This window comes from Epinephelus fuscoguttatus, linkage group LG13 (assembly GCF_011397635.1).
Source record: "Epinephelus fuscoguttatus linkage group LG13, E.fuscoguttatus.final_Chr_v1".
Lineage (NCBI taxonomy): Eukaryota > Metazoa > Chordata > Actinopteri > Perciformes > Serranidae > Epinephelus > Epinephelus fuscoguttatus.
Window position 1 is genome coordinate 17,985,084 of NC_064764.1, and position 25,061 is coordinate 18,010,144.

Sequence of the window (25,061 nt, forward strand, 5' to 3'; positions counted from 1 at the left end):
ACTCCTTGCGTTCACACTGCTCTCTGCTGCAGGCTGCTGCAGACCCAGACCAAGGCTGAGTCTGAGAGACACAGAGGCAGCTGCCCAGAGGAAGAGAGGCTTTGCCTGGTCAGTCTCAGAGATAAATCATCAGCCTTCTGCATAGTCTCTGTTTTTTGTTTGCTATCTACTTTTGGCCAAAAAAAGAAAAAGTTGTTGCACATTTCTGATCTGTCATTTCTGTAGTTAGCATGCATTAGCTTGGGGGGGGGGTTACTTGTTTACAACTGGTTCAAACTCTTAAACTCCACAGACAAAAAGGGAACAAATGATTGAAAATTTGCCGATTCAACTGACACAATTCTGACTAATAATTCTGCCAGAAAGCCCTTTCTTGGTTAGGCTTAGCAAAAAGATCATGGTTTGGGTTAAAATTAAAACACTTCTGCCAGAAGGCCCTGAGCACAAACTTCTCCCATGTGCCCTTCCTACCAGAAAGGCAAACTTTCTGTTGCTGCCATGACACAGGTAAGGTGCAGCGCCGAAGGCCTGTCATTGGAGCCGCCCTTCTCCCGGGCCGGTGAACTATCAGTTCATCTGCATGGTTAGCACAAGCTAACACAGCAACAGCTGTTAAATGATCCCAACAAACTCACACCAACACCAAAATGGCTCACCTCTGTTGTTAAACACATTGATAACAATTAGGTTACTTTAGCCATATGATGCTAACAGTAAGCCCTATCACTGTGTCTGCGCAGGCGGACTTTAACTACCTGGTGCAGGTCTCACCCCTGCAGCAGTAGTCTATGATGGTAAATGAAATGATGTAGGCTATGTGTTTATTTGCATATAAATTAGGGAAGTGAGATACGGTTGCAAGTAGTAATTCAAAACACACGTGGAGACGCATTCTAATGACCACACAAACTTAGAGCTGTCCACTTGTGATCAGATCACCCAAGACACGTTAGTAGCAGGCGTAAACAGGCTCTAAGGGAGTGATGAGTGGATTCTAAGTGTTTCTCTTTCTCCAGAAGTACCATATAGTATGTCTTTATTGCAGCATTACTCTGTGTGGCCACTTACACTTCAGCCGTCTGCAATGCCTCATGGATCTGAGGCCAGATTGTGATCATGAACGGTGAAAATTTAATGGACTTACTGCTTGGACAAACCAAGTAAGACATCAGTTAGGCTCTTCTTGGCCCTGGCAACATGTTTTGCATTGGCATAATTTTACCAGCTGTGTTGCCTCTTATTCTAAGTATCCAAATCCAAGGAGAACTGAAAGCAGTTGGTCTGTATCTTAGCTTGCTCTTGTGTGGTGCCCTAGAGACATTGTAAGAAATACAACTGCGCTATCATGATTTTAATAAATCAAAGCAGCCATTATGTGCCTATATAGTGCATTTTTTATCCACCGTTGACTGGGTCATTACTCTCCCACCACACAACGCGTGACTTGGTTTCATGTCAGTGGCTCCATGCATGTGTTGTACATGTACCCTGAGGGCATGCTGTAGGATCAGATCACAACTCAGGATAAGAAACAAAGGCAGCTTATTTAATTGAACATGCAACAAGGCACAAGCTAGCTACTAGAAAGTTAAACAAGACACTGACAAGTGCAGTTATATCTGAGACCAATTTAGCCACCTTGGTGAGGCAGATGAGTACAAAACCACCTGGTGAAGTGCTCTGACTAGAGATCTGAGGAGAAAGCTCTTCTAACTCTGCCAAATGAGGTCCCGTCTGCTAGATAAGAGGATAAAACAGACTGTGCTATGGAAGTGAAACGGGAGAGCGTATTTGCTACTCCTCCTAGATTCCGCTCTTTGTGCAAAGTAAAGATGCTGGAGAAAAAAATGGATGAGGTAATTTTGTTCTGCATCCTGGGATGTGAATTGCTACAGGGTTTTGGTCTTTTTGATTTACATCAGAGAGCATCTTAAGGGGAATCACTGTGCCACTGTATTTCTTTTAAATATTGCACGGTCCACACTGATTAATATTTACACTTTATGAAAGCAATCTTCAGAGAAATAGAATGAAAGGATATGGGAAGTTTACCATCAGATAAAAAGAAGATAAAGATATATTTTTTTCACTCTATTGGAACTTATTCACCTGCGGGTGATGACCACTGCTTTAGAGGATGATGCAAGAGTCATGAATTATGAGACCAAAAAGACTGGTGGAAATATTTTCTTTATGATGTTTTTAAGGGATTGAGAGGGCTCTTGATCACATGCCTTCAACAGAAGGGGAACTATGAAATATCTCATGATCACAGAGTTTGGTCGATGCCAGTTGAGACTGAAAATGTGAGATGAAAGTTTATAGACTACACAGAAACCAGCCGGCTGACATGATTTGGCAAGCACTGAAACCATACTAAGTACCTCTGTTGGCTATACATGCTACTCTGTGTCAATAAAACCCAAAAATAAAATATATTAAAAGAAGAAGAAGAAGAAGAGGAACAGCTTTAACTTTACAAATGCCTTAGGAATACCAGTCTTTTCTGCGGCAGTATTCATCCATAGCACTGAGTCAATGCAAGAAAACCCCTGCAAGGCTATCCATTTCGCTAGGCCGTGTCTCTGTCTGCGCTTATTGGCCCTCTCATTCCCCTCTTAAATCTCTATGCACAGTGCAACTCAATTCACAAATAAAAACCTCATCGTGTTTAATTACATATTTCCCAGTATTGACTTGAATTTCAATAGTGCTGGTTCGCAGTTCATTAAAAGTCAGCCGAGTCTGAAACTGGTCAATATTATTAAACAAACGCCCTCTGTAAAAAGGGGTTACCGCTTGCAATCTCAGCAACTTCTTACAGTTTTTTCAAAGCTGATGCATTTTTCTATGCATGTAGAATGCAGGTTAATTCCAAGGAGCAACTCCATTACCACATCTCCTCTCCTTTTCCTGCTAATATCCAGTATCAGCTCTGTAGAGAGGAATGAGAAATAACAAGTTCAAAGGACACTGCAAATTGGCTGCAGAGGGGAATGGAGGGCTCCTGCATGAGAAGTGCGAGAATTTGATAAATGAATGAATCAGTCATTGGTGTCTTATTGGACCCAATGCGCAGGCAGTGTAGTAAACTTTTATGTACCCTGAGAGCCACTCCAAACACTGAATCACAACTCATAAATAACACAAAGACTCCCTCAGAGGAGCAACTATTGCTGTTTGCATTGCAACTATCTTGTAGTAAAATAGTAGTTTTGTAGCTGATATGCACAGTTGATTTAAAAATTCTTTTGATAACCTATTAAGCACTACAGGGGCTGGGGTAACTTTCTATTTTTAATTATTGTGTCTCCTGACCAAGGCCTTCTAGCTGTCACAAAATATAGGCTTCAAATCAAAGGGGACCGTGCTTTTGTAGTGGCTCCTGACCTCTAGAGCCATCTTCCCTTAGTCGGTCGATGGTTTAAGAAGCTGTTAAAAGGTCACCTGTTTCTGCCAGCTTATTTTTAAATCCGACTGGGTGAATGAAGGGTTTATTTAAACCAAACCAGAATTGGCGGTTTTGGTAACAGTAGAAAGATGAACCAAGACAGTTTTTGTCTGCTTTAAATGAAGAGTGTTCCTAATTGAGAAAATTACTATGTATTTTAGCAGAGTCTGGTGGTTTGGCAACAGCAATTCCAGGGCAGTTTCTGGTTAAACAAAAAGGATCTTACTCTTAAGGCTGACCTCAGTTGGGATCCTTTCCATCATGTTGTCATAAAATCAAGCACTTTTAGGCCCTGTATCCAGATATTTTTAGAAATGGACATTTTTCCCTTCCATTTGAAAAAAAATTCTGTCAACATAACCTTCATTTTATAAAATATCTCTGTTTACACTAGAACGCTAAAACCATCTTTTGGAGATGTAATCACTGCTGATTCCCATTCAATTTACCAATCAAAAAGATCAATTAAACATAGGAATGATGCTCTGGACATGTTAAGATTTTTCTTTCCACTCCTCATTGACAACAGTCCCACTCTGGAATTGTCCCACCATTTGCTGGTTCAACCAGTCCTGATTAGGGCTACAACTAACGATTAATTTCATTGTCGACTAACCTGTCGATTATTTCTTTGATTAGTCGACTAATCATTTAATCAAAAATGTGTTAAAATGTCGGTCTGTCTCTCCCAAACCCCAAAATTATGTCATCTAGTGTCTTGTTCCGTACTCACGGCAAAGGGTTTTAGTTCACTGTCATGGGAGAGTGTGTAAAGCTGCCAATATTTGAATGTAAGAAGCTGCAGTAAGAGTATTTTAGGGTACTTTTATAGTACTTTTCTATGAAAAATGACTCAAACCGATTAGTTGACAACTAAAATAGTCACTGATTATTTTAATAGTCGATTAGTCATCGATTAGTCGACTGATCGTTGCAGCCCTAGTCCTGATCCAAAACCGTTGTTTCTTTTGGACTTCAAACCTCAGACACTGAGGTGGACTAAAAACATTGGGTGCAGCCAACAGATCCATTCATCCGTAAAGTGGTGAAAGTAAAGTAGTCATTAGATCAAGCAGTGCTAACAAAACATTAGCAAACTGGTAGTCTGCGACTGTTGTTGTTTCCAGTGTTTGCTTATTTCCCAAAGCAGCAATAGGCATGCACATTTTGAAAAGGTTACGTCTTTGTTTCCCAAACACTCTGTTTTCCATACAATAAGTCCATATAGATAAACTGTAAACAGAGTTTTGACAAATCTTTACCTTACCAAAAACTCAATCTCTGTGTCGACAGGAGGCCCAAATGTAGACGAAAATATCCATTTACAAAAATATCTGGATATGTGCAGACAGGGCCTTAGTGGCGTACATTGATGGTGCAAACATGCCCCAAGTGGTTAAACTGCAGCCTGTGTTACGGCTACTGGTTGCAGCGCTCTGGCTCAATACTGGACCAATTTCGAAAATTGTCCATTAGTCAGAGACACAAAAACATGGGAAAATAGAGTCCAGTTGAAATGACCTAATATTCCCATTAAGTTGTCAACCACAGCAATAGGGATAATAAGGAAATTAGAAACAAATAAGGGGAAAGGTTTTTGAAAATGCACACACTTTATTTTTAGAAAATCTATTGCTACTTGTGGCCTCCCCAAGGTTTACAGCAGACACATTTATTTTAACACCTCATTCAATATCCTATACACTCACTTTCCATCTGCCAGCACACTTGACAGTGGCAGTGTGCAGCACTGGAAAGGCCAGGACACTGTCAATTTTTAGTGCTGTGTTTAATTTAAAATATGTCCCATCACGACTTTCCCTGGACTTGCTTTATGTACAGACCAATTACATTACATCAAAACGAATAGGTTGTAACAATACAGTATTCACTCTGTTCAGCTGACAGCTTATTGGCCTTCTCTCCAAGCCTAAAACAGACTGTTTTTTAAAGCACCAAACAGGTCAGGTGTTCACAAGACTGACCTGCCTTAAATAGTCCCATAGTAGATGAAGAGTAAAAAAAAGTATCTGAGAGTATCTATTGGAGTACAACTGCCGAGCAAGGTGGGGAGCAAAGGAAAAAAGGCCATCATTGACATCTGACTAGAAACCCCCAGATGAAAAGGACATACACACCCACATAATCAATACATGTACAAGAAAAGGATGCAGCACAAAAGGATACACTGTTGCTGACTGTGAGGCCACATTCATGCAGACAAAAAACAATTTCTGTTTTATATACACACTGCATCGAGGGATGTGCAAACACACACACACACACACACACACAGCAGACTTAACAGAGCCTTTGTTGAAATACGTACAGTGATCCCTCTTACTAATGCACAACCAGCAGCTTGTGATGAGAGGCCCAGTAGTAAACAAACAAACTGCTGAAAAAAAAATAAATTTGCAATATTGTTTGACACCAGGGGTGGAGAGAATACTAAAACATTTAACTGAAAAAGAAGTTCTGATAAACACACTGTACACAACATGCCCAGCAGCAAACGACAGATGAAGCAAGCAGCTAAGGTGCCGGATATTTTTCTAAGAAGATGGTGGAGACCAAAACAGAGGTCAAAGAGCCCAATGTTTGCTGGATGTGTAAATAGACAAACGCTTGCTCATAAATTCCCCATATCAGTTTTATATGGTGATAATATGTCACTGATGTATTTACAAATGTTGAATCAGTGAAGGTTTAAACTAAATAAGGAGAAGCTCATTCATTTAAGACAACAGCTGCTTGGTCTGATTATTTGCTACCTTTTTTTGTTGGTTTTCTCCAGTCTTTCACACAGTTCATCAAAAAGATACTTAAACAATAAAATTACAGATTTTATAGTTGTTGTTTTTATTTTTTGTTTGTTATTATTATTTTTTTTTTTTTACAAAAAAGGTATAATAAAAGTATTACATTAAACTATTTTCTTACAGTACGCAGAGTGATTCCACAGCTGGGTGACAACAGTTTAACTTAGCAAGTATAGACTTACTAATTGTGCTTGCTAAGAAAGACGGCAGTTTTTACATTTAACAGCTGTGGAAAAGCTAACAGCTGTTTAAAAGCTAAAAAAACATGATTGTGTTGTTGGCAACACAAAATTCACATCTTTTTTTCAAAGTTAGTAAAACTTATTTTTTACATTTAGATGCACGGGTAGGCCGTTCTCCCAGCAATTTTGGTCAGGTAGTTGCAAGGTAAAGTTTGTACATCTGTATGATTTGCAAATAATTTTCAATATACAATGAGGTAAAAATCCACTCGAGTATAGAGCACACAATGTAATTTACTTTATGTCCGCAAATAGCCTGTTCTCATTCCCAGGGTGTGTAGTCATTTGCGTCTGATTCCAACACTCAAGATACCCTTTAGTGTCTGTATGAGATGCACTTTGCTTTCAGCTAACTCTGGTGTCAACCCATCTTTGGCAATGACATGGTATAAAAAGTGAAAAACTTCAAGTAGGGCAAGAGGGAGGAGTGGTGAATAGGTCAAACAAACACAGGACTTTCACAGAGGAGACCGGTGTTGTGTCCTGTTTCTGTTTTAAACCATGTTATAAAATAAACGTCGATATACAGTGGTGGAAAAAAGTTTTCGGACACCCCATGCATTTGTGAAATATTGCATTAAGAATCACTCTTAGGTTTTCAAGTGCAATTTCTTTTAGTACAGTCACAGCCAAAATACTAAATAAATCCTAAAAAAGCCATTAAAAACTTAAAATTGATTGGTTCCATAAAAATACGTAAGAAATTTTGAGTATTGGGTCATTTTGGTACCAGTGATGAAGGTCGTTCTTTTTATTAAAAGACACAATTTTTGTTGCCAAGCTTCGTGTCTACATAAAGCCAGCACATTTGAAAGTTCTTCAGACACAAAAATGGCTAAAACAAGGAACCTAACGCAGGAAACACGCCTGAAGATAAAGATTCTCAGCCAGGAAGGGTACAGCTGCCGCCAGATAGCCAGGAAGTGCAGATGCAGTCCTTCAGCAGTTGGATACACTCTGCAGAAATACAGACGAACCAACAGCTTGGAAGACAAACCAAGATCTGGGCGTCCAAGGGTTTCTTCAGCAAGAAATGACTGCATCCTGATCCGCATGTGCAGGCAAAACTGCCGAATGACATCACAGGAGCTTCAGCAGCAGTGGTCAAACCAAACTGGTGTCCAGTGTTCCACCCGCACTGTACGTGGCCGACTTTTAGATCATGGCTTAAGGTCCTACAAGGCTATCAAGAAGCCCCTGATCAATGAGAGACAGAGGTTAGCCCGGCGTCGTTGGGCCCAGGCACACAAGAACTGGACAGCCAGGAATTGGAAGAAGATTTTGTGGTCAGATGAGTCCAGTTTCCAGCTTTATCTTCCTCCTACTAATGTGAGGGTACGCAGAAGGCCAGGTGAAGCATTATCTCCAGCATGTACAGTACCTACTGTCAAGCATGGTGGAGGCAGTATCATGGTTTGGGGATGCATGAGTGCTGCTGGTGTTGGTCATCTCACTGTCTGTGATGGCACATTGAACTCTACCAAGTATTATACCATTCTCGAAACCCACATGCTCCCTTCTGCGCGTGCACTGTTCCGTCAGAGTAAAAACTGGATGTTTCAACAAGATAATGCCCCTTGCCACACATCCAAGGCCAGTAGAACTTGGCTGCAGGAGCACAGTATCCAGGTCTTAGAGTGACCAGCTCAATCCCCGGACATGAGCCCCATTGAAAATCTGTGGATTATCAAAAGGTCTGTTTCAAAGCATAAACCAAAGCATTTAGAAGAATTAAAAGCAGTAATTCAAGAAGAATGGGACAAGATTACACCTCAACAGTGTGAAAGGCTCATGGGGAACATGCCAGCCAGGATTAGAGCTCTACTATGTGCCAATGGCAGGACTACTAAATATTAATTTGATGATGTGATGGTTTATTTATTTTTTGTTCAGTTTTGAACACATTCTCTGTTATTTGTTGACTTTGATACCGACAATGTTGAGAACTGACATATTGAAACTGTCGAGAATTTAGTTTTGTTAGTTTTTCTTGTAAACAATAAACAAAAAAATATAATTTGTATTTGTTTGTATCTGTCTAATGCAGCCACACCTTTTGAAACACAAAAAAGATTTTTCCACAAATATTTCATGATAATATTTGAGATTGTGTAAAATTTTAAGGGTGTCCGAAAACTTTTTTCCACCACTGTACATGCCCCATAACGTACGTCATATCTGTCACATACGTCACCTGATGCAGTTTTTACCTTAAAGTTTCATAACAAGCATAATAATTTTAACCCAAACAATAATTATTTTACTAAACCCAAAGCAGTTTTGTTGATGAAACCTATTCTTCCTGTGAATACGGATGTTTATTTTGAAAAGACACTATGCATGTAGTCTGAGTGGGCGGAAGTTCGCTGCATAGATCAGCCTCTCATTGGGCGGAACAAGCCACCCGCTGAAGTCCCGCCCTACCACCTCCGGTTGTGTAGCTGTTTTCAACCATTTTCAACACGTCCTTTACTAAATTTTGCGGTGTTTGATCTTGCGGGGATGTAGCCATTTTTCTGCCATGGTTCGCGTCCTGTAGGTGATATTTTTGTGGGCGTGTTACACCAAAACCTGTTTCTCCCCGGCAATATTTTTGCAAGTGCACCATTGCTATGGCACCGCCCCAGAACGATTGTGATTGGTTGAAAGAAATACAAGCAGCCGGGGGATTTTTTTCTCCAATCTTAAAGTCAGAGTCGGCCCAGCCAGACCTTTCTTTTCTTGAGAAAGGTCTGATGAGTGAGACTACTATGCATGTAATGAGTGGAAATTGACATGCCCACCCTGACCATCAAAAACTGACGGAACCTAGAACTTCAAAGTTAAAAGCGTCAGGCCACTGAACGAGCTTCCATATTTGACGTGTTGGCACTAAAGCTCTATTGTGAAGGCTGTGGCTCTCTGTCAGTACATGACAGACAAATCATGCTTGACTACTTGGACCTTTTATATACAAGTTTGGAAATTCAACCATGCTTATTTGCACTGGTGCCCTTCATCCTCAAGCTGTATGGGTTAATACAATATACTTATTACAATTTGCCTTGAACTGTGATTGAGGCTAAGTGGTGACATCCTCTGTCTTCTGACTGAGTGTGAGTGTGTGCTGCTGTCTATTGTGTATTCCCCTCAATTGTTCAGATTTTTATCTTTTTTGGTTTTTTGGCCTTAGTGGTACAGGTAACCACACTAAAAAGCTGTCTGCAGTGTTTGTCTCCCAGCATAGCCACTGGGGGATTTCAGGGATGTTTCTGTCAAGCCTCAATAGAGGCTTCAGCAGTCTGCAGGCCAACTGTCCAAACAGACAGAGTGGCCATTGAGGATCTAGGTGAGTAATAACACTTGTGACTTGTATTCACACGTCTAAGCCTGGCCTCCATCCAGCCTAGTGTATGAAAACAGTCCTGTGGGAAAGCTAAGACGCCAAAGAAAAGGGTTGCAATATTCATCCTTTTGGCTGGTATTAGAGCCTGAGCAAATGGGTTTTGTTTGGCGCCAGCTTACTATCAATAATTATGCTTAATGTAACAATTTGTGAAAACAGCACACATCATTAATGTGAATTTTACTGGATATCAATAAGCTTTATCCATAATTACAGCTCTGTATGCTGTTGTGCAGGACAATTACACAGCAAAGACGAACGAGTGTCTGTAAAACAACACAACAACGGGTATCTTTATACCCTTACTTTGACGGTGTTGCAGCAAATTTGAGAGTAGTTTGTAGAAGATGGGTGTGCTCATATGGTCTCAGTAGGCCAGCAGATAATCCCTTCACTCATATCCGTAGGACACACATGCTGGCACACACATATGCCAGGTGACACAGCCACTAGTGCCAAAGGAGACACATTACATCACATCTGATTTCACATAGTAAGCTTCTGATACTCTACAAATTGTCAGCCAATCAGAGGTAAAAACGAAATTTGACGGTTGAGTAGAATTCCCCCACTGCTGATGTAGACATGAAATTATATAGCGGCTTTTAATTGCATACATTAAACTAAAATGTTTCATTGACTGTGTCAGATTTGAAAATATAATTCACCTGCAATGAAGCTTAAAAACACTTAATACAAAGAAGTCTATAGGCGTATCGGCAGAGGTCAAAGCGTTGTGTTCCCTAAGTGTGTGTGTGCCTGCGTATTAAGTGTATGCATGTGCTTAAGTGGTAGGACTGGTGGGGAAAGAGGTGACTAAGCTGATTGTTATGCGACAGGCATCATGCTTCACACTTTACCCTACCAAGTCTCTACCCAGACAGTCTCTACCCCTACCGCCACTCACACACACACACACACACACACACACACACACACACACACACACACACACCTACACATACACACCAGTGCACACACATACATATTGCAGCCAGGGCACCGGTTACTGTGGTAACAGTGCATCTCTCCATCGGTCTAAGTCCTGACTGAACCCCACACCAAAGTAAAAGCAAAGTGTATCTTCACTGATCTGGCAGTGTTGCAGAGGATGACACAGAAAATAAGAGAGGCTGTCTCTGTCCAACTGATTTAGTTGTGCTTAGCAGAGGTATTGCTGATAAAAAAATAAATAAATAAATGAGTGCTGCAGACACACACACTTCCACAGATGATAGGCAGGGAATAATCAAAGGATTTATCAAACTAAATCCATGCAACATTCTTGATTGGATTTTTTTTTCAGCATTAACTGTTTGTTTTTTTGTTTTTGAATGATGCTATACTGTTGTATCATACTGTATATTACTATACGCTATTTATTAACCTAATACCATGTCCCATATCCTTTACTTTATCACAATATACCATACTATATTATGTTAATATAGTACATCGACTCTTGCAATATACTCTGTTATATTAATACAGACAAACACTAAGTACCATTACTTAATCATATCATATATTAGCCCGGTGTACATTGTGTACATAGACTTGCTGATCCCGCTGCTATTAATCACACTACTGTCACTTTAACATGTAATTTGGTCTCTAGATGCTCTTGTATATCTTCTGCTTTTATTCTATTCCTATTTTAGTTTATAGACCTCTTATTAATAATTTCTGTTACTCAAGACAGTAATTATAATATATCTTGAGGGAGACACATTCCCCCCCAGTTTTTAAATATGCTTAAAAAAGAAGCAGTGCATGGGCATATTCAGCTAGCGAATGTCTTTATTACGTTATATTTGTCAGGCCCACGTTAAGTCTGAGTAGTGTCAATCATTTATGTTGCACTGCATGTGTAATTTATGCAGACAGTAGCTTTATTTGTTGCATAGTCAAATACTATACTGCATAGTTGTACTTGCTTATGATGAATAATGTAGTGTAGCAAGAAATGAGCTTGATTTTTTTTTTCCTACAGTGCTGACACCACGGCTGCAGCCTCACTGTTACTTACTACAGTAACAAGCATTAAGAACCTCTTCATGAGGGACAAGCAATGAGAAATTCCTTCAGCCACCTCTTTCAGTAGTATTGGGGGGAATCTACTGTAAAAAAGTGAGTTCATCTGTATGAAAGCGTAATGTATTCACATGCCAAAAAAAAGAGAGAAGAAAATGAATTGACAAGATTATCATCTCATTAATGTAAAAAACAAGAGCAGATTTTTTTCCCCCCAGTAAAACTTTTCTCATAATTCTGAGATAGCAATCTTGTCAAATCAGAAGTGAATGCATTACTTTCTGCATTTCATCATCATTTTTTATTGACAATATTTAGTTGTAAAAAATAATAATTCATTTTTTGTGGGAATAGCCTGACTTTCCTCGCTATTGCAAGGAGTCAAAAGGAACCAAAATGTGTACTGTTCAGTGTTTTTTGAAAGCCTATGAAAATTCCTCTCATACATTTAAAGTCACTGTCTGGCATTTCATCACATTTCAGAATTCCAGTCCTGTCACTGTCCTGAATGAATCCTCTGTTCTTAAGATGATCTGTTAAGATCTATAAGCCCTATCTTCTCCTCCCCTTTCCATCTTTCGCCACATTGTCCTGACGTCTATACAACTCAAGTGTCCAACTGCCCTCTGTCTGACCCTCTACTGCCACTTTGTATGGCTCATAAACCTCCACGGTTCTCAAGCCCCCACAAGTACCACCATCCACTCGGCACAACTATGGGTACAACACCGGCCTTAGCCTCTCCAACACAACCGAGTGACCAAACTCAATTACATGTCCCATTTATCTCTGCTGGGGCCGCCTGGCCCCGTGGCTCCAGTGTAAATCTCTGGTCCCAGTCAATAATCTATTCTCCAACTCGTCCAAGGGCCCTCCATTGTCATTAGACATCCGTTTGGCAGAGGAACGATGAATGGGGGGTGAAGGCGGGAATATAGAATAGAGGAAGGAGAAAGTGAAGTGGTGGGAGGTGAAGGGGGGCTGAAAAACCAGAAACCATCCATCTACTCAACGACTTGTGGTCACAGTTCATTATGGGTCGTAATGCAACCCGGCATCACACATAGCCAGTGTTAAGCTTTAGCAATACTCTAGTGAGGGTCAGGTTGGGCCTCCCTGTCTAGTCTCATGTGTTTACTGGTCTTAAACACAGCAAGATGTAAAGCATGGTCAGATTTTTTTTTTCCATGAGCTGAGACATCTAAGTTTTACTGCCTAGAAAAGTTGTCCACTGGATGATTATATGTACAAGGCCCTCCATAACACTTCTTGACTTCCATTAAGGCCTCATTTCCATCCATTCAGTGTCCAGCCCCTACAAAGATTAATAGACTGAGACAGGGGCAAGAAGGACAATGACTGAGCTAAAACCATCTAGCTCTCTACGTACCAGATGGACTTGGACTGGCAATGTTACTGCCGGAAGGTATGAGTGTGCATACCCCAAACAGGGAGTTGATGATAACCAACAGAAGTATCAGATGTCAAACTAAAGATGTCATATTAGATAGATAATTACAGCTGATATAACGGCGTGGGCTGCTGTTGTGCTCTCCCCCAAACTCTAGGCAAAGCTATCTAATTAAACGATGAGAGGGCATATTCATCCTGTTGTCTGAGAGTCCACTGGTGATGGATGGGATAATGAGTTTCCTGAAGAGCTGCAGACTGGGATAATGAGTTTTATCCAGGAGGGGCTCACAGGGTGCTCAAGGAGGGCTGCTGCATCCCAAGCTAGGTGACAAACAACTCAAGACACTCAGTCGAGTGTGCCTGCAATTGAGGAAATGGCATCATAACTGTTGGCCAACGCAGCCTATTATTTTGTGTGACTGGCTGTTAGGTATGAAACTGCCAGACGTGTTGGCATAGCAATCTGTAAAGGCTATCATTCTGCATGATGGGGAGGTTGGCCTCTGGTATCATTCGCAGACAGATTAAATGATGGTTCATTCTCTGTGTGTCCTTATGAGTCACTTCCACAAGCCTGTTGTCCCTGTAACAGCTTGTCCCATGTAGAATGCGGGTGGACTTTTTATTTATTTTTTATGATACTGCACTGGATGGGTTCAAGGTTTTTATCAGCTGTCCAGGTGGCTTTATTTCCTAAATATTATATCTTCACTACTCTGTTTTTCTGCTTTATGGTTTGAGTATTTTCTGCCTTTATTCTGTTCTTATGTGTGTTGTTTTTGAACACTGCAGCTGGCAGAAAACTTTTGGATGCCAACCGTTTGGACTTTGTCAGTCACAGGCAAAGCCAGCTTGTTCTACACTGCCGCGGGCGGTTGAGTAAGATAGGATGAGGCAAAGCTGAGCATATCTTTACAGTGGTCATAAAGGCACAATGAAGAGACTTCTTACTGCAGCTTTATGTCAGCTGGCAGCTGCTGCTGGTTCCAGCAAGTGCAAGTTACGGACAGGCACAATAAACAAGGCTATGAGAAACAGAGTATGTACTTGTGTATTTGTGCATGTGTGTGCATCTGCGTGTATTCACTTGTGTACACACGTGTACTTTGTGCTTGTATTATTATTTGCCAAGCTGTAATCAAAAATGGAAAAGTTAATTTAACTTCTCATACTGTCTGGGCAGAATTCAGTCAAAATAAAGGTGGAATATCCAGACTCAGAATCATTTCCAAGCTCTTTAATTATAAGGTATGTCACTCAAACTGCTGAGGTAAGTGGCTTGAAAATGTCTCCAAATTAGCACATTTGTTAAACATCCCCACAGTTTATCAGCTTAGGTTAGGCAAGTGGAATAGCTGATTCAATGATCAGGAAAATCTGTTTTTTTTTTGTTTTTTGCATTTATTGTGCTCATGTTCTGCTGCTTGCAGGTAATGAGGTGAAATCCAATTCTCAGTGGTACAGGTGACTTGATCCTTTGCCAATACGGCACACACACTAGGGTCTTTGCAGCCCACCTGACAAATACACACATGCACACACATAAAAACTCATTTGTCTCCATTCCATGTTGCCAAAATAAATCATTCAAACTGGGTACACTGGCTGCTTTTGCAATGCCTTGATAGATCTCAAAGTGCAGCCTAGTTTCATTCCGAAGTTGTTCAATACCGCTGCTTGGGAAGTAACTTTTGCGTCACACAGAGACAAAAAAAAAGCTGTGCTTTCATGTCGGCATGATTCGTGCCCAGGGATTATCAGTGTGTAGGGGTGCCAAACAGCATCGGGGGAACACGGAGAGACAACAATGTAAGCTGAGGGGGCAAAAAGTTTGAGTAGGACTGTGGGAGGGGTGATGGATGGGTCCAACAACCACCGACAACCAAGACAAACCCTGTCATTTCTTTCAAAACTTAACCATGTGCGTTTGTTGCCTAAACCTAACCACATGCGCTTGTTGCCTAAACCTAACAATGTGCGTTTGTTGGCTAAACCTAACTACGTGCATTTGTTGGCTAAACCTAACAATGTGCATTTGTTGCCTAAATCTAATCATGTGTGTTTGTTTGCTAAACCTAACCATATGTGTTTGTTGGCTCATCCTAACCATGTACATTTGTTGCCTTAACCGAACTAAGTGCCTTTGTTGGCTAAACCTAACCACATGCATTTGTTGGTTAAACCTAACCATGTGCGTTTGTTGCCTAAACTTAACCATTTGCCTTTGTTGCCTAAACCTTATCACATGCATTTGCTGCCTAAACCTATCCATGTGTGTTTGTTGCGTAAACCTAACCATGTACGTTGGTTGGCTAAACCTAACCACATCCGTTGGTGCCTAAATCTAACCACGTGTGTTTGTTGCCTAAACCTAACCACGTGCGTTTGCTGGCTAAACATAATCGCGCGTGTTTTAATGTTGAAGGAAAAAAAAGTCAATTTGCATTGTTGTACCACATTGTACTAATACATTTATTTTGAAAGAGAATACATGCAAACTGTACATTTCCTGTGAAAACAGAAGTGTATTTTGAAAAGACACAATGCTTGTAACAGGCTAAAGTTGACATGGCATCTCAGAACGTCAACAACAGATGCACCCAGGCTACCTTGCACATCATATGTAGATGTAGCAGGCAGCAAGCAGCAAGCAGCAATATGTGACAAGGTCTTACTGAGAATGTGTTGCAGAGGTAGATGCAACACATACCAGTTTTTATTATGTTTCCACTCTCCATATTTTGGTTTCAGCCTTACTCAGTGTTTCAACCCACACAGCCTTGCAAACTGACTATCTTCCTTGTGTCAAAATTCATCATCAGTACAACATTATATTTGTATCTTACTCAAATATGTAATGCTACTGACATTTATGACAACTTTGATTTTATCCATAAATAAGACAACAAAGACACATTGTTTATAAACACTGGTAGGCCTTTTGTTCTCCCTGCATTGACGTAAGGCAAAACTGATTTAGCATACTCAATCCTGTTGAAGGTACAAAACAATGCAATCTTTAATTATATAAGCAACAACAAAATAACATTACTTTTGTCCTGAGCAATGCATAAAAACTATCCACATCGGTTAACGTGACAATAAAAACACACACATCTTGAGGGCAGAGTTAGTCAGTGACTCAGGCAACAGTCACAGAAAACACAGTAGCCTTTCCTTTCAAATCTGCAGACAGAGAGCATGTCAACTTTCCTCCCGCAATTTTTTTTTACAACCTTCGTGTTGCAGCTATTGAAGTGTGGTAATCCGTTTCTTAAGTAAACACTAAGTAAGCTACACCACTGGTGTTCATACAACCCTGACCTGCCTGGTAAGAAAGAGATAGAAAGAGAAAAAAATACAGTCAAGGAGAAAGCAGTGGAGAGCAAGTGGTAGCTGAAATAATCAATAACTCATACCACAGTGGTCTGACACTGCAAAAAAGAATGGGAAAGCAGAAGTAAATATAAAGAGAGAAAAACGTGTCTGTAAGTGTCTTGAATTACTCGTATTATGCCACCAAACACTCAGCCGACATCATCTGTCTAGTTTTTGGAGGATAGATTTCAGGAACATTTATGTTGAACCTGGCCTGATCTGAGATCACAGGTGTGCTTCTGAAAAGTCTGGCTTCATTTTGTTAGCAATAGGTTGTCCACAAAGCATCAGCATCACAGGAAACAGTCCCCACCAGGTTCACTCACAGTTTGAAATTCTCTTTCTGAAATGTTGCTCAGCAGCCATAACCAGCAGGCTGGGACCATTCACCTGTTTAACAGGCACTGTGGAACATAACATTGATTTACCAACTAAATCTGTTGATAGTGTTATATATAACTTCATTTAATTCCCTCATGTATACCTATCCTATACTTGAACTGCATCCTGAGATTGTATTAGCCTAAAGGGATTAATAAAGTCATACTGAATAATAAAATGTCTTACTTTGTATAGTGTTGTATCATGTAGTATGCAAAGGTTTTTTAATGACTCTGGAAAGTCATCTTTTCCAGCAGCTAGTTCGGGTGACATGGTGGTGCATTTAGCACTGTCACCTCACAGCACAAAGTTTCTTGGTTTGAATCCACTGGCTAGCCGGGGTCCTTCTGTGTGGAGTTTACACGTTCTCCTGTGTTAGCACTAATTGGTGACTTAAAATTGCCCATAGAGCGTGAGCGTAAATGGTTATCTGTCTCTATATGTCAGCCCCGTGAGAGTCTGGCGACCTGTCCAGGGTGTAGGCTGCCTCTCACCCAATGCAAGGATAAGCAGGTACAGAAAATTACAGAAGATTTTAACCATATTCAACCAGTGCTGCAAAAACTGTTCTGTGCTTTTGAATCTTTTTATATTGGAGAACTTGAAGATTTAAAAAAAACGGTATTGCTGTAGAAATAGAAAAAGTACAAGCTGTTAAAATAGGAAATAGTTCACAACAAGACAATGTCAGCTAGCTGTATTAACTAGAAGTAACTATACTGTCTCTATACAGTATCTGCCCAAATTCAAACTTGGTTCAACAACCTGAATCCCTCACCATACTTTTTCCTCAAACTACCAAAAAAAAGCAAGAGACAACCTCAGTGCTTACTGATGCATTATCCAAGAACCACTAAACCAGTATTTTTCAGCACTTTCACTGCCATTTTGAAATACATGAAAAGTCGGTGGAGGAGTTGGTGGGGTCAGAAGTTTCCCATTAAAATCAGAGTTAACTGGAAAAGTGCACCCAGTAAAGTGCAGATTTCCGCCTGTTGGCCGCTTGAGCTCTTTGCTAGACAGTTCTTGTAATTTCAGTTGACGCTCCGCAGTGCATTTCAGAAGCGACCCAGAAGCAAATTAAAAACATGCCTTGTCTATTTTTGATGGAGTGGCAGCATGTTGCACAGAGCACATTGATTTTTCCCGCCAACAGGCTCTGCATGTGAAATATAGATAGCCTACAATGGACTTATGAGGATGAATGTATTCTTAATAACTAAAAAACAGCCAAAATCTTTGATCCCTGTTATTTTTAACTGGACTTTTAACGGTATTAACTTTGTCTGTAGGCTATAACACAACAAAGTAGGAAATAACAAAGATAACACAATTAAAACAGAAGAAACACAAAAAAAACATTTGACTTCATAGCCTGCTTACTGACCCATGGTAGAAGCAAAAATATTAAAGAAAAATTTCCAAATCGATAAAACGCTCCACACTTTCGGTGTGGTATGTTGGCTTGAGGTGGAGGTAACAAAGCCACGGTGGCAGCCGGACCATGGAGAGCTGCGCCCAGTTGAATTATCACTCCTTGCTTCCTTACAGCCAAGATGATGGTGAACACAAATCTTGTATCTTGGCCTTACTTTAGTAGATCATAAGGTATTGGTTATAGAATTACCCGCAGCTGCTGTGATTCATTAGGGTTCAATTACGGTTCAATGACACCAAATTTTTCTATGGATGTCAGTTTTTTAGCAATGACAAAGACCAAAATGTGACCTGCTACATGACTGTTGTTGTTTTTAGCAAAGACAAAAATCACAAGAGGTCTTTGAGCATAGCCATAAAGGTGCACACAAAACATGAGGCAGATTGGTCCAGTAGTTTGCAAGATTAGTTGTGGACAGACAGATACACACACTCGCACACACGTACAAACACACACACGACCAAACAAATAATCCCCTTTGGGCACAACCCTGGAGGGGATAATAATGTATTTTCTTTTCTTTCTATTTACTGAAGAATATCAACATGTTGACAGCACAAATAGGCTTCCCCCCCTCTGAAACATCTGACATCACTGGAAACTCTTTCACACAATTTAAACTAGAATTACTGCCCTGTGGTTGTATGCCTTTGTGCACAAGTCTCTGTTACAGTTTACATTCATGTCTGTGAACACATGGATACTTCACACCCATTGTCCCTCTGACAGCACAGAGGATCTATACAATCAGCACAGTTTCAAGGTGGACACCCAAGATTAGTGTCACCAATTAAGTATCTGACCAAATATTTCCCCTTCTGCTCCTGAGATATGACACTGAATAATGGCCAGAAAAGTGTTTTATGCAGAACATTATGATGTCAAAGTGAAGTTGACCTTTGACTTTTTGGATATGAAATGTCATCACTTCATTATTTTATCCTATTAGACATTTGGGTGAAGTTTTGTCGTAATGAGCATATGAGGGATGTCCATTAGCTCACCTGGTAGAGCAGGCACCCCATCTTCAAAAATAATTAGCATATGAATTCTTAAGTTATGACCAAAAACATATTTTGTGAAGCCACACAGACCTAAGCAGTTTATTCTTCAGTACAAATGAATGTTTGTCTCAAATTTAAAGCAATTCCCTTGAGGTGTCCTTGAGATATCGCGTTCATGAGAATGAGGCACATAAGGTCACAGTTAGAGATGGGTCATGATTTTCGATTTTCGAATAGTCGTTTTATTTTTGAAAAATCGATTTTTTAATGCGACTATTACTATTCGCCGTCTTATTCCCCCCCCCTTTATTTGACATGCAATTCAGCTCCTAACCACACGAGGGCAGTCTAGGATTGCCACAGCGGTGTGAGATGCTCTTCTACAAACAGGAGAAACATGCAGAGACTACTCCGTGAGGAATGTCCGTAGTCATTCGGGCTTTCATAGTTGAGCGCACTTCCGTGTTGTAGTTTCCTGTAAAAATGTCCGTGAAAAATCCCCGCGATGTGAAAAATACATGCCGAGCAGTCACCGAGTATGTTCGGGCCTTTAAAGATGAATGGATCTCTGTGTGCGTGGCTTGGGGGGGGGGGGGATTATTCGAAAAATTGTCGAATACTTGCCACGATTTTCGAATAGTGTTTTTGCTTGTGTTGCCCATCCCTAGTCACAGCGACCTTGACCTTTGAACATCAAACTCTAATCAGTTAATTACTGAGTCCAAGTAAATGTTTGTGCCAAATTTGAAATTCCCTCACTGTGTTCTTGAGATATCACGTTCACAATAATAGGACAAGTGATGCAACATAGACTTGACCTTTGACCTATGACCACCAAAATCTAATCAGTTCATTGCTGAGTCCAAGTGAATGTTTCTGCCAAATTTAAAAAAAAATCCCCTCAAGCTGTTTATGACATATTGCCTTCACAAGAATGAGACAGATGCAAGGTCACACTGAAATCCAAGCAGTTCATTGCTGAGTCCAAGTCAACCTTTGTGCCAAATTTGAAGATATTCCTTTAAGGTGTTTTTTTGACATCGTGTTCACAAGACTGAGACAGACAAGGTCACAGTGACCTTGACCTTTGACCTATGGCCACCAAAATTAAATCAGATCATTCTCAAGTCCAAGTGAATGTTTGTGCCAAACTTGCAGAAAGCTGTTCTACAGATATTGCGTTCACAAGAATGAGATGGATGCAAAGTCACAGTGACCTTGACCTTTGACTCTTGACCACCAAAATCTAATCAGTTCATCCTTGCATCCAAGTCAATCTTTGAGCCAAATTTGGTATTCCCTGAAGGCAATCTTGAGATATTGCAAACACAAGAATGAAACAGACAAGGTCACAGTGACCTTGACCTCTGACCTATGATCGCCAAAAACTTATCAGTTTGTTGTTCAGTCCAAGTGGACATTTGTGCCAAATTTGAAAAACATTCCCTTGAGGGACTTGTGAGACATCATGTTCACAAGGATGGGATGGAAAACCCAAAAACATAATGCCTCCAACCACGGCTGCTGTCTATTGCCAAGGCATAAAAACAGCTCTTGCTCTGTCATCATGACAATGGTCTCTCTTGATAATTAAATGATATCGGCTTGTCTCAAAATGTGTTATTATGTTGAAAGTTCGACATCTAAAACCATTAACTGCACTGTGTGGTGGTTTATCCACAAAAAGGAGTTTGTCCACCGTAGCCGCTTTGTTGTATTAACTTTCCTTTGAGGTAAGGCCTGAATTGCACTGCAATCAAGTTATTGATCAGGCACAGGCAACTCCAGCTCACTCTGACCCAGCAATTGTACACTGGAGCAATGACCTTCCTCAGAAATAGCTGTCATCTGAACATACACTTTTCGGAAAGAGATAAACTAAGAATACACACGGATACACAGCTGTTCATAAGAGACATGGGCACATACAGGGTAAACAAGTGCATGTTATATGTACATGTAGATGTACACACACATACTGTACTGGTGGGCAGGTCTGCGGCATTGCTGCATCTGTTTTTTTCTCACGCCCACAGCAAACTGAACTGGCTTCAATCACGTAGCTATTAGAGTGATATAATACACTGGGAAAGACCATTAATGAATCTCTACTTTGCATCACATCTTCATTAGATGACTGTTTATCAATGTTTGGTCAAAGAAAATGACAGATGTCAATTGTGTTAACACACCATTTGAAAAGGAGCAGTTCATGAATGCTCAATTCTTACACAAAATAAAGTCAAAGAGGGACAGTAGAGAATCTTGTAATAGTTTTCATAAGACAGATCAGATATATTGACGTCAGACGATGGTGATAGAGGCTGCTGTTGGATGAGGTGCAAAATTTGTTCGAAGTGAGTTCCTTTATACTGGCAAGAAAAATGCCTCATGTATTCTTGCTATGCGTAATGCTATCAAAAACAGTCCGAGTTTAGTGGCTGCACATTTCGTCCAACCATGGCCTTAAGCCTCAGGAGCATTCCTGTTACAAGCTTTTCAAGACATTATACTATCTTGTTTAAAGAGAAGTAACCTGTTCCTATCTGCTGTGATAACTTGCTCAACAAGCATCATTCACTGCTCCGTGACTTCACATGGCAACTTTCCGCAGCCTCAAAACCAGCACAAAGGTCAAATTCCTTTAACTTTAAAGATTTCAAGACAAAACAGCGCAAGGGCTTTGAGCTGTCCGCTGGCGAAAAAGAAAAAAGAAACTGAATCTATCAACCTCGTCATCTCATCTTGAAAAACACAGCACCTGCTGTGGAGCTCTGCATTCACAAGACATCAGACATCAGAGAGACAAAATGCTCGAGTAGCGCCTATCTGACAGAATGCCCTCGGGCCTCCACAGTGTCTAAAAGTGCAGGGAGAGAGAGATTTAGAGGGGAGCGGATAGATGCACTCTTTGGCTGAAAAAGTCAAGTCACTTGGAGAAGACAGACAGTGGTATAAAACAAAATCTCTTGCCCTTTAAAGAAAGATGTTCAAGGAGCGTACAGTGTTCGTGACATGGCTGGTAGATAACTATTTTAACAGTGCATGTGCTTTACTCCTTGCTTCATGCAAACCGTGAACTGTGCTGTAAAGTTTCAGGCCAATTCAAGAAGACCAGAACCAGACTGGAGCATGTTAGCGGGGCAATGGGGCAATGTCCACCAAGTATGTTTATTGTTTTGTCTAGTTTAAGCAGGTTACATAGAGACTTTGTACTTCTATTTGTACAAATCAATTATCAACCTGTGATGTTCTGTCAATAGATATTTCAGAACACCAGTGATAAAGTGGTAAAAACAAATTGCAGGCTACCCTGACTGAGCAAAGAGCAGAATATATAAAAACAACCTACCAGTGATGATAAAAATAGTTCAGTCAGGAACACTTTAGTCGAGAAAAACTTCATTTTCATTTACAGTATTATATTTGGCAGTATGGCTCTGTTCTGGGCCCCTCTACCTTTCCTTGGGCCTATGCAGAAAGCCTCTTCCACGCGCTTACGTGGAAAGCATGGGTGGAGAGCGCACACCTCTCCACCCCTCAATGTGCCTGCGTGTAAAGCCATAAGGCAGAGAGAGCACACCTCTCTGCCCTTCAATGTGCCAATGAGGAAAGCCTGAGGCAGAGAGGCAAATCTCCCTGCCCTTCCATGTGCCTACATGGAAAGCCCCCCGGGGACAGGATCAGTGACAAACAGAGATGACATTGATAAGACAGACAACATGAAAGGAGGAGTTGGGGTAGAGGTAAAGACGCTTGCAGGGGAAGCAGCAACAGTAGGCAGCCCAGAGCAGTTTAAATACGGCGCCCTGAATGAGATTCGCCAATAGTTGCATAGAGAGGAATTGTGTAATCTATCAGCTGCTCCATCAGTTGATAAGTCACAAGTCTGACAAGTCTTGTGACAAGTCTGAATGCTTGCAGACATCACAAACCAACAGAGAATGCAAAAAGGGCCCTGACACACTAAACTGAAGCTCGACCATTGGTCAATATCAGGCCATGGGTGAGTGTTTTTTGCCCAATTGCAGCAATGTTTCAGAATTGTTTTACTGTTCGCTAGCACACCGTGATAATCATTTGTTCTTTTAACAATAGGTTGTGTTGCTAATGTGCTAGCTGGCTGACTAGCATCCTGAATTTGTAATGTCAGTCTCTCGGTTTCCCTTTTTGAATGACAAAAAACAGACTACTGCTACCTGCTGGTATGGAGTGTTATTTCCTCTTACGCAGAAGCAGAACTTAGATGCCAGTTGGAAGTTGGCTGTAGTTTTTGTGTAGTTTTTGGCCGAGACACAGGCAACATGAGCCGATGCAACACTCGGCCTTTCAGACAAAAAAATTATCTGCTGCCCTCTTCCTGCACTTGAAGACACTGCGAACACACGCTAACACAATAAAGGCTTTCTAATTCTTTGTCGCCACTAGTTCTTTGACGTTGGTTTGATGTGTCTGGGCCTTGAGAGGCTGCCATACAATAACTTCAGTACTGTGGTGAGTTTGGTTGCACATAATCAGGGACGAGCTCACAATATTAGAATCCAGTCAAGTTTACATACATTAACCACAAACCAGGTTACTTAAAACTGCAATAATGGTATTTTGGCCAGTTGGAGGAAACAAGCTAGGAGCACAACATTGACATATCATTCATTATCTTTTGAATTTATGCATTAGTAAGCACTTGTCTATATTCTCTTTCAGAAGATATGACGCCACATTAGGATTCACTTGGAGTCATGTATTTGGCCACATAAGAGATATAAATCCAATATTCTCTTATTTTTGCTCTGTTTTTGTCTCCCCCAACTTCTTAGAAATATACCTGCTTCTTTAACTATAAAATGTCTCACTAAGTTGACCAGTAAGTAGCTTACTTTATTGGTCTGCTGGGCATGCAGGGTACAGTTGCCAGCTATGGTTGGAAACAATGCTATGAGAAAGACACTGTAAGACTTTGTAAAGCTAAGGAGAAACTGAGTTGGCCGACCATTCTCTGTTGGCATACAAGTAGTCAAGTGACCCTTTGTTAATATAAAGGTCTTGATTACAGCCACTTGAAAGAACTGAAAGAGATGTCTTTATTGTCTGCATAAACATGTTCAATGGCCATAACCTTTAGTATAAGATGTTGACCTCCTAATGCTGATCCTTGGGAAGGAGACCATGTAGGATCACAGAGTTGACAGAGATAGAAAATCAAAAAAATGAATCCCAAGAACAAATTCCTGGCTGATGTCATGGTGTCCCACAGGTGCAGGTATTCTATGCTCATTTCACTGGATTAAATAAAAATCTTGCAACCCATCCAATAACACTGGAGATTTGTTACTGTAAGTGTTACCATGTATCAGCGAAGGGTTAGCAGGGTGACACAGATGGGCCAGATTTATTGGAGCAAATTGAGAGGATGAGGAACCTGCAGTACACAAATGACTTTTAGTGGTTCTTACCTCTCAGTTTTTCTAGGCTAGGCTACATCAGCTTAATTAGAATATTGTTGAAGGGAGGGC

General features: G+C 40.6%; 1 protein-coding gene across 2 annotated transcripts in view; it reads right to left on the reverse strand.

Annotated features, from left to right (window-relative positions):
• LOC125900168 (receptor tyrosine-protein kinase erbB-4-like) overlaps nucleotides 1-25,061 on the reverse strand; it is a 479,428-nt gene that overhangs the window by 413,867 nt on the left and 40,500 nt on the right. The window lies entirely within an intron of this gene.